The sequence below is a fragment of the Stenella coeruleoalba genome, assembly GCF_951394435.1.
Source record: "Stenella coeruleoalba genome assembly, chromosome: 2".
In the NCBI taxonomy this organism is placed as follows: domain Eukaryota; kingdom Metazoa; phylum Chordata; class Mammalia; order Artiodactyla; family Delphinidae; genus Stenella; species Stenella coeruleoalba.
Genome location: NC_137147.1, coordinates 150,046,666 through 150,062,411, shown reverse-complemented (window position 1 = coordinate 150,062,411; position 15,746 = coordinate 150,046,666). Strand labels below are relative to the sequence as shown.

Genomic DNA, 15,746 nt, shown 5'->3' with positions numbered 1-15,746 from the left:
TTTTAAAAATCATGCATTAATCATTTGGAGAATATTAGTTCACTGAATGATATAGATTTTCCAAATATTGACATATTATACAATATCAAAAATCACATCAGTTACCATCACCACAAATCTCATCAGGAAAACCTTTAAATATGTTGAAGCTCTCAAGTTTATGGTGGTAAATACAACTCTTCTAAAGTTCTACTTTTTGGTTGAAAGCTCAAATTTTATTATTGGCAACAAATATTTTCAGTTGTTTTCCTTGAAATGACCATCTCACTTCATTCATTTGAGAAAACGTTCACCAAAAATGTAAGTCTGACTAATCATAGTTGTCCATTTATCAGTTGTTGTTTCAAGTATAAATGCTTCATGGGAAAAAAAAAGCCTGCTAATTCAGCCCCCAACTCAAATAATTGCCTAAGTGCTTTCCCTCAAAACAGAACAGCATCTAGAAGTGGACAGCTCTCCCCATGAAATCTTTATTCTTTTTGCCTTTTCACTACTTGCTTTTTTTCTCCATTAATGCACAGGAAGACAATGCTCCTTATCTCTGGCAACTTAATCTACTATTAAGGCCATAGATACACAACAAAAGTCCCTAGATTGTCTTGCTAAGGTGGCTTTTAGATAATAGAATTGCTTTAGATTACTAATTGGCTGAACAAGGAGGAGTGTGTCCCATAGCAAATTCCCTCTGTTGTACCTGGATCAACACCTCCGGTATTGTAGCAAATACAAGAAATTAACAAGATACTTGGCTAAAACCAACTGGTGCCCCTTCAGGTACTTTCTTTGATTTATTTGATTCCAACCAGTTTGCTTCATGGGGACCCTAGCTAAGGAGTATACTTCAGTCTCTTTGTATTATTCTCCTAATAGTTATCATTGTAGTCTCCCTGGTGCACTATATTCTCTCAAAGTTCTTAAATGCATGTTCACAGCCATCAGCAGTACATCAGATGGTCTCACTGCACTTGGAGAAACAGAAACGAGACGAACACCTAAAATAATTCTTCCACATATCTGATATCATAACATGAGTTTCACAATGAGACAACAGCTGCTTAACTTTGATGGTGCTTGAGAGTGGTGCTAATACTAAATTTATGGTCCATCTCTCATGTATAAGAGGATAACCAAAAGGGGGAAATTGTTTAATTAGTTAAACATGGAGGCCATTGGACTGAAGTGGCTCTAATGCCATGGCAGCCTCTGTAAGCAAACCAAAATCTTAGCCTGTAAATGCCTCAGGGCTACAAAATCAAAACACTAAGGGCAGCCAATCACAAACAGCCAACTAGGCTTTAAGCTAAGCCAATCAATAATTTCCTTTACTTTCCTTCTGCTTTTTCTCTATAAAAAGTCCTTTCCTGAGCTCCTGACAGTGGAGCATTCCTAACCACTTCCAGTTTGGTGCTGCCCAATTTCATTTGACTTTCCCTCAAATAAACTTTTAAAATTAAAAAAAAAAAAAAAAAGGAAGCCCGGAGGGGAGGAGGAGCCCCATACTGAGGGGGGTGAGCTGAGGGGAATGAGGCAATTATGCATGTCCATATTCAGAAATAATCACAATTCTTAATTTCATTTAATGTCTATACCTGCTTTTAATACAAGGACCAATATACACATGCTGAATTAATTTCCTGTTGCTGCGATAACAAAGTATCACAACTTAGTGGTTTAAAACAACACAGATTTTTTATCTTACAGTTCAGTAGGTCAGAAGTCTGATATAGGTCTCAACGTGCTAAAATAAAAGTATTGGCAGGGCTATGTTCCTTTCTGGAGGCCCAGAAAAGAATCTAGTTCCTTGCATTCTTCATTTTCTAGAGGATAACTTCATTCCTTAACCCATAACCCCTTCCCTCATCCTCAAAACCAGTAATATCAATTTCCCTGACCATTCTACCATCATCACATGCTTTCTCTCTGATCACAGCTGAGAAATGTTCTCCAATTTTAAGGACTCATGATTAGACTGGGCCCACCTTAATAATCCAGGGTAGTTCCCCATCTCAAGGTTTGTAGCCTAGTCACATCTGCAAAGTCCCCACATCACGTGTTCAAGCCAGCATCATCTCTTACCTGTATCTCACCTGGATTATTATTATACAAATATATTATATTACAACTGGTCTCCATTGTTCTACTCTTTCCCACTATAGATAATTATCCTCACAGCAAGATAAAAAGTTTTGTTTTGCACATTTTAAGTTTGATATTCTTGTTATACAGTCAAGAGGATTTCAAATAGTTTTCTGGTATATATATGAATCTTCAATTCTGGAGTTCAGAATTGGAGATATGAATTTAGGACACATCACTGTATACATGGCATTTAAAATCACAGGGCTGGAAGAGATCACCAAAGGAGTAGAGCTACAAAAGAGGCTGAGAACTGAGTCCTAGGGTATTTTAACAAGGAAAAAAAATCATCAAAGACTACTAGTCTATCAATGAAAGTGAAGAAAACTAGGAGCTTGTGGCTTTCTGGAAGAAAGTATTTTAGGAAGAATCAAGTAATCCTCTATGTCAAATGCTGTTGAGAAGTTGAACAGTATGAAAACTGAACATGAGCATTGTCAATGGATTTGGCAAGATGGAAGTAGTGATTTCAACAAGAGCAGTTTCAGAGAAGTAGGTACAAAAGCCTGATTGCGGTGTGTGGCAGCTTTGGAAATGTGTCACTTAGATCTCTGGCTGCAGGGAGCATAGTTGACTGACAGCCCCAGCTGCAGTCCCTGTAAATCCATCACTGGATTTGTGCTCAAACCAAGCTTTCTGCTGGCAACCCCTAGCCAGTGATTGAACCTGGAGAGGTGTTAGTGCAGGTCCCTTCCTGTGAGAGACAGGATTCTTCTAATAGGTAACTTTAGTTTAAGGACTTCCCATTAGCCTCACCAAAACTTTCTTAGAATTGAGCTGCAGTCTGAGGTTCTTCCTAATCCTCCTTCCATCCCCTCTCCTTTCTGATGTAGGCATCAGATCTATATAATTGTCTAACGGCTCTTCCCAACTACTTCTGCTCTCTCCCTTTATCGTTCACAGACATTGCTCCCAATAAATCTCTTACCCATCTGATCCCATTTGGGTATCTACTTGTCAGAGTACTTTAACAGAGAGTAGGTTAAATAAAAAATAGGAGGAAACAAACACTATAAAGAGGAGCAGAAAAATTACACCTGGTGAGGGAACATGAGGTCTAGGTCTGCTGTTGTTGTGATGTTGTGTAGATATGAGCTATTACATGTTTGCATGTTGACCAGAATTATCCCATAGAGAAGGAAAAACTAATGATGTAGGAGACAGAAGATAATTCTAGAAACAAAGTGCTTAAGTAGACAAACAGGTTCGGGATCCAGTACACAAAGAGAGAGGTCACCAGCTCCAGCATCTTTTCCTCTGTATCTCCCTGTTGGGTTATACCCCACAGGCCTACAAGACTTGTGGCTGTCCAGCCTCAAGACCAAATAAAGAGCCTGGAGACAATGACAGAGACATCAATGGTTTTTTGGATAGGGGGATCTTACACACCCAAGAAAAAGGTCCTGGAGTGATACCCCACTGTGTACAACAGACAGCACCTAGGACGTGGCAACAGTCTTCACAAGTTGGGGGAGAAGGAGGCAACAATTTATAGGGGGAATTGATATTAGGTTGGCTCATCAGTTACCAGGGAAACCAGCAGCTGGGTGGGGGGCAAGCATGTAGGCAGTTACTGATTAAGCCCTATGATTAAGAGGATTGGATAATCATGTGAGTGAAGCAGGGACTGGTCAAGCAGGGGATGTACAGAGAGCAAGAGAATAGCCATTTTAAATGGCCTGACCAGTCACTCCCCCATAGTTCATCCAGCTCTTCAAAGCCAGAAATACACCTTCCAGGGTAGAAGTAATTTGTAATGTTCTTTAACACACATTATCTCATTTAATCCTCACAACTATACATGAATTGGCAGGCATTAGCATCATATGTATGTATAAAAGGTAAGAAAACTAAAATTCAAAGAGCTTCAGTGAATTTCCAGGGTTTCTATGATTGGGAAAGAATAGACCTGAGAGTTAAAACTTTGTCTTCTGATTCCAAGTCTAGTATTCATTTTATTACTACACCCTGCTGCCTCTAAGAAAACACAAGAGGTTGGATGGAGGCTATAAAGAACAGGGTGGGCAGGGGATATTTATACCAGAGTTGAAGGTCAGTGTAGGGGAGAATTGGAGCTCATATTCAGGAGCCCAGACCTACTGAGTAAACACATCCATCAGCAAATGTGAAATAGAATGGGAGTCCTTCTGACTGACAGATCATTCTGAAGATACAAGCCAGCCAATACAAAATCCAAGTGTGTAGCAACAAGACAGATGCTGGGATACTGCAGACCAGAACAAGAAGGCTCAAAGCTGAGAGCAGGAAGGAATAGTTGGGAGAATTTCTGACGCCCTAGAGCAGTGCTTCAGGCATTTTTATAGGGTGCCACACTTAGGCCGTAGATTGGAAGGGAATCATTAAGGATTCTGAGTTAGCAGGGATGTAGGCGTGTTAGAATTCAAAGATAACTGAATTCAAAGTTTTCTGTCATGGGAGACCATATGGATGCGCTCAAGAATACTAAGAGAGAAGCGGGGGGATTGAGGGAAGGTTGTGATAGAGGCAGATGACTAATTCCTCCTGATATACTGATGATGTTTGGGATGGGGGAAGATTCCTCTCTGATCTGAGGGGAAATATTTGATTAGTTTAATGAAGAGGTAAAACTGGTATCATGTCTTTAAGTCCTTAGTCATGGGAAGGATGGAAAAGAGGAGGCTTAAGTAGGCCCTGGAAAAGAGGAGGCTTAAGTAGGCCCTGGGTATCAGGAAGGAACAGGTCTTTTATTTTTTCCTGAATTCCTTGATCACAATGGTGAATAATACAACTTTCCTGACTTGTTAAAACTTTAGAATGCTTAATTTTCATGTTCTTGTCCAAAACATCATCTTTCTTTGCAAAAATTATATCTGCTTTTTCCATTATAGGGACAGAAATAACAATAGTGCCCACTTCACATTACACAGCCTTCCTGTACATAAAACCCAGTCAATTCTACCAACCCATCTCTCCCTATCTTTCTCCCCCTCTCCTCCTCTTTTCCTCTCCTCCTCTCATTCCCTTCCTCTGCCTCTGTCTCTGTCTCTCTCCTATAAGCATGCTCTAGAATGTAAGTTTTGACCTTATAGTTTTTTTCATAAACTCTATCTTCCTTATGAAGGGAGGATCAGTCATTAAGGATGAATAGTGGAGAAAGAGAGTCAAGAAATCTCAAGATCCACCATAAAAGACCAAAACCACAATGAGAGTTACAGACAGGAAACAACTGAGAGGAAGCTGAGTAATGCAACCTAGAAGTCCATACCTTTGGCTGGAGTTCCACTGGCACTCCATCTTTCAAAACCCTGGGATGCATGATGGATGACTAAGAGAGAAGAAGTAAATGGAATATATGTGCAAATAAGTATCCTTTAGTTCAGATCGTTCACTGACCATTTAAATATTTTCTCTCTTCCAGATCTGGTCTCTGATCCTCAAATATAATTGAAGTCCTCCTACTCTTAAACAGAAATAAATCTTCTCATCATATAGGCAATCCCTACATTTTACACTCTATATTTTGCTACTGCATTCATCTTAGGCTTTTTATACTATAGATTTTTATGCAGTTTACACCCATTGTCTTAATTTGTTCAATACTGAATTAATCATTTTCCATTCAGCCCTCCTGTGCTCTGGACTAAGTGCCTTCATAGATTATGAACTACACAAGGGAAGGGTATTATTTCTCTCTGTGATCTGTCACAGGGGAGGAGCCCCCAAAAATGTTGCATTAGATACGTGGATGAGTGGATGAATGGCTGGATTACTCTCCCCTTATCCTCCATTCTCCACCTATTAATGCCTTACCTCAAATGCTCCCTCTTTCACAAAACCCCTCTTGAGTTTATCCTCCAGATATTTGCCCTCATTTATTTGAATACTTAAAGACTTTGTCTCATTTATCTTTATATCTCCTTGTTGTACCTAATACAGAATTTAGATGAGCAATAAATATTTTTGAATGTAACTTAATCTCGAGTAATTTGATTCTCATAATACCCTTGCAAGATAGGTAGAACTGGTATTATTGACCTCATTTTATGGACTAAGAAACTGAGGTTTAGAGAAATTAATGATGATCACCTAACTGGCCCAAGAGCTGGCCATGAGGAGAGCACAGACTGGGAGAGGGGAACCAGCGTCTACCAGCATCATTTCCTGGCTCAGTATGCCTTAAGCAGATCTGCTTTCAAACAGCCTTTAAAAGGAACGTGCTGGGTCATAAAAACAAAAAACTTCTGCATGTAGGAAGAGGATAAGGTCTTTAACGATATTCTCCTGCTTTGATCTTTCCTTTAGTGGGGCATATGTCATATTTTCCTTTTAACCAGCATACATCCATCACCATACACCATCTTACCCAGATGTCTTATGTGTCTAGAATCTGTTCTTGTGCTTTAATGTCACCATTCCCACCTAGTCAAGGCCCCCTCTGTAGTGGGGAGTATACAATTGCTGTAGTTCTTTAATTGCCCCTTTCACCATATGGATCCCTCCACCTTCCAGTTAATTTTCCACATCAATGCTAATAAACCTTTCAAAAATGTCATCGTTTACATACCTGCCAACACCACCCCACAATATTTTTTAATGGCTGTCCTCTGATTTCAGAATAGGATCAAATTCTTCAGCCTGAAATTCTATCTGCTCACAGCCTCATCACCAACCTCATTTCCAACCTTTCCTTGTACTATTCCTCAAAGGAGCCTTGCGTTCTTTAAGCTCAGTGTTCTCTCCCCTCTTAGTCAATTCTGCTATTTAAAAATGTCTTCTCCTTTCTTTACCTTTCATCTAAATGCTACACTATCTTCAAAGCACAGCTCAAAGGCTACCTTCGCTCTGAAGTTTTACCATATACATCATCCTTTGGTAATCACTCTTCCCTTGAATTCCCTTTAGCACTATTCATATGCTACCTGACTATCTTTTAAGGTACATATACTCACTGACCCCAAATAAATCTTTAATCATCCCAAACTGAAGCTGTATAGTCATTAAACAGTAACTAACTCCCCACTCCCCCCAGCCACTGTTTTAAAAAATCTCCTCTTGTGATTATACTGTGCACTATGATTGAGAAACTCTGATTTACAGGTTAGTCCATCCATTCTCAGCTCTAGCCCCATGTTACCACTGAGGCTTAGAAATCATTGTTGACTGCACTGTGCCACAGGTGGTGGCATTCTGTGGTATCTTGTTAGCAAGCTTTCCTAAATTTTTCATTGGGGCAGTTGACTGTGTACATGGCTCCTTTCTGTTCAAGTTTCTGGTGTTATCCAGATCTGTGTGACTCTTAGAGTTCACAGCACTAAGGGACTCAAGCTCTGTTTTCCAGCTCACTCTCTGAATCTTCTCCCCTGTTTCTCAGGGTTTGGTCCCCAACCTGTTTAGGTTTGCTTTTTTCAAAAAAAATTCGGGAATGTCCTGGATTTGCATCTTCATAATCACCCTCTCCAGTACATTCCTGCCTGAAGAGGAGGATGAAGCTTTTTCTTTGTGGTAGTCATTCTACATCATTCATTGCCCACGAGGTGTCAAGTGACCATTATGTTAAAGAAACGTGTATGAACCCGGGCATTTTAGAAGGCACTAATTATTGATAGCAGGAAAAGGTGATGAACAAATCTTAAGCTTTCTATTTCAGGATAATGAACTGATTCTTAACTTTTTTAGCTGCTAAAATATCTAGAATGCATGATTTATTCATTGCTCTTCTATCATAACATAGAACTTGATGAGAATGAGGAGAAATAGAGAGGGGTTAAATAGACTTATTTAAAATTTTGAAGTTATAATGTTGAAGTTGTAAGCCTACTTTCACTCATGTTTGAAATTAAGGCAACAACATATGTCAAGGAAGAGTAAAGAACAAAAAGTAAGGTGCAATTATTTAGACTTTTTATCATTCACTTACCTACTGAGCACCTGCTACCATACTAGATACAGAGAGAAGTTCAAAAATGAAAATGCATGGTCCTGAGGACCTTCAAGATGGCGAAGGAGTAAGACGTGGAGATCACCTTCCTCCCCACAAATACATCAGAAATACATCTACATGTGGAACAACTCCTACAGAACACCTACTGAACGCTGGCAGAAGACCTCAGACCACCCAAAAGGCAAGAAACTCCCCACGTACCTGGGTAGGGCAAAAGAAAAAAGGAAAAACAGAGACAAAAGAATAGGGACAGGACCTGCACATCAGGGAGGGAGCTGTGAAGGAGGAAAAGTTTCCACACATTAGGAAGCCCCTTCACTGGTGGAGATGGGGATAGGCGGGGAGGGGTGGGGGAGACAGCTTCAGAGCAACCGAGGAGAGCGCAGCAACAGGCGTGCAGAGGGCAAAGTGAAGAGATTTCCGCACAGAGGATCGGTGCCGACCAGCACTCACCAGCCCGAGAGGCTTGTCTGCTCACCCGCCGGGGCGGGCGGGGGCTGGGAGCTGAGGCTCGAGCTTTGGAGGTCAGATGCCAGGGAGAGGACTGGGGTTGGCTGCATGAACACAGCCTGAAGGGGGCTAGTGTACCACAGCTAGCCAGGAGGGAGTCCCGGGAAAAGTTTGGACCTGCCTAAGAGGCAAGAGACCATCGTTTCGGGGTGCATGAGGAGAGGGGATTCAGAGCACTGCCTAAACGAGCTCCAGAGACAGGCGTGAGCGCAGCTATCAGCACGGACATCAGAGACAGGCACGAGACGCTAACACTGCTGCCGCCACCACCAAGAAGCCTGTGGGCGAGCACAGGTCACTCTCCACACCGCTCTTCCGGGGAGCCTGTGCAGCCCGCCACTGCCAGGGTCCCGGGATCCAGGGACAACTTCCACGGGAGAACACACGGCACACCTCAGGCTGGTGCAACGTCATGCCGGCCTCTGCCGCCACAGGCTCACCCCACATTCCATATCCCTCCCTCCCCTCAGCCTCAGTGAGTCAGCGCCCCCGAATCAGCTGCTCCTTTAACCCCCTCCTGTCTGGGTGAAGAACAAACACCAGAGGGCGACCTACATGCACAGGCGGGGCCAAATCCAAAGCTGAACCCCAGGAGCTGTGCGAACAAAGAGAAAGAGAAATCTCTCCCAGCAGCCTCAGGAGCAGCGGATTAAATCTCCACTATCAACCTGACGTACCCTGCATCTGTGGAATGCAGTGAATTGACAATGAATCATCCCAACACTGATGCGGTGGACTTTCAGAGCAACTGTAGACTTGGGGTTTGCTGCCTGCATCTAATTTGACTCTAGTTTTATGTTTATCTTAGTTTACTATTTAGAGCTTATTATCATTGGTAGATTTGTTTATTGATTTGGTTGCTCGCTTCCTTTTTTTTTAATATATATATTTTTTTCCTTTTACTCTTTTTGTGAGTGTGTATGTGTATGCTTCTTTGTGTGATTTAGTCTGCATAGGTTTGCTTTTACCATTTGCCCTAGTGTTCTGTCTGTCTGGTTTTTTTACTAAAGATTTTAGGGCTTGTTATCATTGGTGGATTTGTTTATGGGTTCGGTTGCTCACTTCTTTTATTTTTTAAATTACTTTAAAATTTTTTTACTTTAATATTTTTTTTAATTTTTAATTTGAATAAGTTTATTTTTTTCTTTCTTTCTTTCTTTTTTCTTTTCTCCCTTTTCTTCTCAGCCATGCAGCTGACACGGTCTTGGTGCTCTGGCTGGGTGTCAGGCCTGAGCCTCTGAGGTGGCAGAGCCAAGTTCAGGACATTGGTCCACCAGAGACCTCCCGGCCCCTCATAATATCAATCAGTGACACCTCTCCCAGAGATGTCCATCTCAATGCTAAGACCCAGCTCCACTCAACAACCAGCAAGATGCAGTGCTGGACACCCCATGCCAAACAACTAGCAAGACAGGTACACAAACCCACCCATTAACAGAGAGGCTGAATAAAATCATAATAAGTTCACAGACACCCCAAAACACACTACCAGACACGGCCCTGCCCACCAGAAAGACAAGATCCAGCTTCATCCACCAGAACACAGGCACCACTCCCCTCCACCAGGAAGCCTACACAACCCACTGAACCAACCTTACCCACTGGAGGCTGACACCAAAAACAACGGGAACTATGAACCTGCAGCCTGTGAAAAGGAGACCCCAAACGCAGTAAGATAAGCAAAATGAGAAGACAGAGAAATACACAGCAGATGAAGGAGCAAGACAAAAACCCATCAGACCAAACAAATGAAGAGGAAATAGGCAGTCTACCTGAAAAAGAATTCAGAGTAATGATAGTAGAAATGATCCAAAATCTTGGAAATAGAATGGAGAAAATACAAGAAACTTTTCACAAGGACCTAGAAGAAGAAAAGAGCAAACAAACAATGATGAACAACACAGTAAATGAAATTAAGAATTCTCTAGAAGGGCTCAATAGCAGAATAACTGAGGCAGAAGAATGGATAAGCGACCTGGAAGATAAAATAGTGGAAATAACTTCTGCAGAGCAGAATAAAGAAAAAAGAATGAAAAGAATTGAGGACAGTCTCAGAGACCTCTCGGACAACATTAAATGACCAAGATTCGAATTAAAGGTGTCCCAGAAGAAGAAGAGAAAGAGAAAGGGACTGAGAAAATATTTGAAGATATTATAGTTGAAAACTTCCCTAATATGGGAAAGGAAATAGTCAATCAATTCCAGGAACTGCAGAGAGTCCCATACAGGATAAATCCAAGGAGAAACACGCCAAGACACATATTAATCAAACTATAAAAAATTAAATACAAACATAAAATATTGAAAGCAGCGAGGGAAAAGCAACAACTAACATACAAGGGAATCCCCATAAGGTTAACAGCTGATCTTTCAGCAGAAACTCTGCAAGCCAAAAGAGTGTGGCAGGACATACTTAAAGCAATGAAAGGGAAAAACCTACAACCAAGGGAAAAACCTACAACCAAGATTACTCTACCCAGCAAAGATCTCATTCAGATTTTTTTTTTCATTCAGATTTGATGGAGAAATTTAAACCTTTACAGACAAGCAAAAGTTAAGAGAATTCAACACCACCAAACCTGCTTTACAAAAATGCTAAAGGAACTTCTCTAAGCAGGAAACACAAGAGAAGGAAAAGACCTGCAGTAACAAACACAAAACAATTAAGAAAATGGTAATAGGAACATATATACCGATAATTACCTTAAATGTAAATAGATTTACAATCTATCTACAATCAAAAGACATAGACTGGCTGAATGGATACAGAAACAAGACCCGTATATATGCTGTCTATAAGAGACCCACTTCAGACCTAGGGACACATACAGACTGAAAGTGAGGGGATGGAAAAAGATATTCCATGCAAATGGAAATCAAAAGATAGCTGGAGTAGCAATACTCATATCACATGAAATAGACTTTAAAATAAAGACTATTACAAGAGACAAGGAAGGACACTACATAATGATCAAGGGATCAATCCAAGAAGAAGATATAACAATTGTAAATATTTATGCACCCAACATATGAGCACCTCAATATATAAGACAAATGTTAACAGCCATAAAAGGAGAAATCAACAGTAACATAATCATAGTAGGGGACTTTAACACCCCACTTTCAGCAATGGGCAGATGATCCAAAATGAAAATAAATAAAGAGGAAAAAGAATAAAATAATGCCATTTGCAGCAACATGGATGGACTGGGAGATTTTCGTATGAAGTGTAATAACCGACTCCCTCTTGAGAGAGCACTGGAATCACAACTGACGGCTGAACAATCATCGACAGGAAGACACTAGAACTCACCAAAAAAGATACCCCACATCCAAAGACAAAGGAGAAACCACAAAGAGATGGTAGGAGGGGCGTAATCACAATAAAAGCAAATCCCATAACTGCTGGGTGGGTGACTCACAAACTGAAGAACACTTATACCACAGGAGTCCACACACTGGAGTGAGGGTTCTGAGCCCCATGTCAGGCTTCCCAACCTGGGGGTCTGGCAATGGGAGGAGAAATTCCTAGAGAATCAGGCTTTGAAGGCTAGTGGGATTTGATTGCAGCACTTTGACAGGACTGGGGGAAACAGACACTCCACTCTTGGAGGACACTCACAAAGTAGTGTGTGCATTGGGACCCAGGGGAAGGAGCAGTGACCCCGTAGGAGACTGAACCAGACCTACCTTCTAGTGTTGGAGGGTCTCCTCCAGAGGCGGGGTGTGGCTGTGTCTCACCATGAGGACAAGGACACTGGCAGCAGAAGTTCTGGGAAGTACTCCTTGGCGTGAGCCCTCCCAGAGTCTGCCATTAGCCCCACCAAAGAGCTGGGTAGGCTCCAGTGTTGGGTCGCCTCAGGCCAAACAACCAACAGGGAGGGAACCCAGCCCCACCCATCAGCAGACAAGCAGATTAAAGTTTTACTGAGCTCTGCCCACCAGAGCAACACCCAGCTCTACCCACCACCAGTCCCTCTCATCAGGAAACTTGCACAAGCCTCTTAGACAGCCTCATCCACCAGAGGGCAGACAGCAGAAGCAAGAAGAACTACAATCCTGCAGCCTGTGGAACAAAAACCACATTCACAGAAAGACAGACAAAATGAAAAGGCAGAGGGCTATGTAACAGATGAAGAAACAAGATAAAATCCCAGAAAAACAACTAAATGAAGTGGAGATAGGCAACTTCCCAGAAAAAGAATTCAGAATAATGATAGTGAAGATGATCCAGGACCTCGGAAAAAGAATGGAGGAAAAGATCAAGAAGATGCAAGAAATGTTTAACAAAGACCTAGAAGAATTAAAGAACAAACAAACAGAGATGAACAATACAATAACTGAAAGGAAAAATACACTAGAAAAATCAATAGCAGAATAACTGAGGCAGAAGAATGGATAAGTGACCTGGAAGACAGAACGATGGAATTCACTGCTGTGGAACAGAGTAAAGAAAAAAGAATGAAAAGAAATGAAGAGCCTAAGGGACCTCTGGGACAACATTAAATGCAAGAACATTTGCATTACAGGGGTCCCAGAAGGAGAAGAGAGAGAAAAAGGACCCGAGAAAATATCTGAAGAGATTATACTTGAAAATTTCCCTAACATGGGAAAGGAAATAGCCACCCAACTCCAGGAAGCGCAAAGACTCCCATACAGGATAAACCCAAGAAGAAACATGCTGAGACACATAGTAATCTAATTGGCAAAAATTAAAGACAAAGAAAAATTATTGAAAGCAACAAGGGAAAAACGACAAATAACACACAAGGGAACTCCCATAAGGTTAACAGATGATTTCTCACCAGAAACTCTACAAGCCAGAAGGGAGTGGCATGACATATTTAAAGTGATGAAAGGGAAGGACCTACAACCAAGATTACTCTACCCAGTGTGGATCTCATTCAGATTCGACAGAGAAATCAAAAGATTTACAGACAATCAAAAGGTAAGAGAATTCAGCACCACCAAACCAGCTCTACAACAAATGCTAAAGGAAATTCTCTAAGGGGGAAACACAAGAAAAGAAAAGGACGTACAAAAAGAAACACAAAACAATTAAGAAAATGGTAATAGGAACATATATATCGATAATTACCTTAAATGTAAATAGATTTACAATCTATTTACAATCAAAAGGCATAGACTGGCTGAATAGATACAGAAACAAGACCCACATATACGCTGTCTATAAGAGACCCACTTCAGACCTAGGGACACACACAGACTTAAAGTGAGGGGATGGAAAAAGATATTCCATGCAAATGGAAATCAAAAGATAGCTGGAGTAGCAATACTCATATCAGATGAAATAGACTTTAAATAAAGACTATTACAAGAGACAAGGAAGGACACTACATAATGATCAAGGGATCAATCCAATAAGAAGATATATCAATTATAAATATATATGCACACATATAGGAGCACCTCAATACATAAGGCAACTGCTAACACCTGTAAAAGAGGAAATCGACAGTAACACAATAACAGTGTGGGACTTTAACACGTCACTTACACCAATGGACAGATTATCCAAACAGAAAATTAATAAGGAAACACAAGCTTTCAATGACACAATAGACCAGATAGATTTAATTGATATTTATAGGACATTCCATCCAAAAATAGCATATTACACTTTCTTCTCGAGTGCACATGGAACATTTTCCAGGATAGATCACGTCTTTGGTCACAATCAAGCCTCAGTAAATTTAGGAAAATTGAAATCATATCAAGCATCTTTTCTGACCATAACGCTATTAGATTAGAAATCAATTACAGGGAAAAAAACATAAAAAACACAAACACATGGAGGCTAAACAATATGTTACTAAATAACCAAGAGATCACTGAAGACATCAAAGAGAAAATCAGAAAATACCTAGAGACAAAAGACAATGAAAACACGACGATCCAAAACCTATGGGATGCAGCAAAAGCAGTTCTAAGACGGAAGTTTATAGCAATACAATCCTACATCAAGAAACAGCAAACATCTCAAATAAACAATCTAACCTTACACCTAATGGAACTAGAGAAAGAAGAACAAACAAAACCCAAAGCTAGTAGAAGGAAAGAAATCATAAAGATCAGAGCAGAAATAAATGAAATAGAAACAAAGAAAACAACAGCAAAGATCAATAAAACGAAAAGCTGGTTCTTTGAGAAGATAAACAATATTGATAAACCATTAGCCAGACTCATCAAGAAAAAGAGGGAGAGGACTCAAATCAATAAAATTAGAAATGAAAAAGAAGTTACAACAGGCACCACAGAAATACAAAGCATCCTAAGAGACTACTACAAGCAACTCTATGCCAATAAAATGGAAAACCTGGAAGAAATGGACAAATTCTTAGAAAGCTATCACCTTCCAAGACTGAACCACGAAGAAATAGAAAATATGAACAGACCAATCACAAGTAATGAAATTGAAACTGTGATTCAAAATCTTCCAACAAACAAAAGTCCAGGACCAGGTGGCTTCACAGGTGAATTCTATCAAACATTTAGAGAAGAGCTAACACCCATCCTTCTCAAACTCTTCCCAAAAACTGCAGAGGAAGGAACACTCCCAAACTCATTCTATGAGGCCACCATCACCCTGATACCAAAACGAGACAAAGATACTACAAAAAAAGAAAATTACGGACCAACATCACTGATTAACATAGATGCAAAAATTCTCAACAAAACACTAGGAAACAGGATCCAACAAAACATTAAAAGGATCATACACCATGATCAAGTGGGATTTATCCCAGGGATGCAAGGATTCTTCAATATAAGTAAATCAATCAATGTGATATACCATATTAACAAATTGAAGAAGAAAAACCACATGATCATCTCAATAGATGCAAAAAAGCTTTGACAAAATTCAACACTGATAAAAACTCTCCAGAAAATGTGCATACAGGGAACCTACCTCAACATAATAAAGGCCATATATGACAAACTCACAGCAAACATCATTCTCAATGGTGAAAAACTGAAAGCATTTCCTCTAAGATCAGGAACAAGACAAAGATGTCCACTCTCACCACTATTATTCAACATAGTTTTGGAGGTCCTAGCCACAGCAATCACAGAAGAAAAAGAAATAAAAGGAATACTATTTGGAAAAGAAGAAGTAAAACTGTCACTGTTTGCAGATGACATGATACTATACATA

At 40.4% G+C, this 15,746-nt stretch overlaps 1 long non-coding RNA gene across 3 annotated transcripts in view; it reads right to left on the bottom strand.

Moving 5' to 3' along the window:
• The window catches only part of LOC307182757, a 129,437-nt gene that overhangs the window by 12,386 nt on the left and 101,305 nt on the right, over window positions 1-15,746 (bottom strand). The window contains exon 3 of one of the 3 annotated variants that reach the window (XR_013827252.1): window positions 5,422-5,443. The exons of the other annotated variants lie outside the window; for them this stretch is intronic. This is a non-coding gene — a long non-coding RNA (uncharacterized lncRNA). Of the gene's footprint in view, window positions 1-5,421; window positions 5,444-15,746 lie in introns of those variants that run through there. 3 annotated transcript variants of the gene reach the window in all.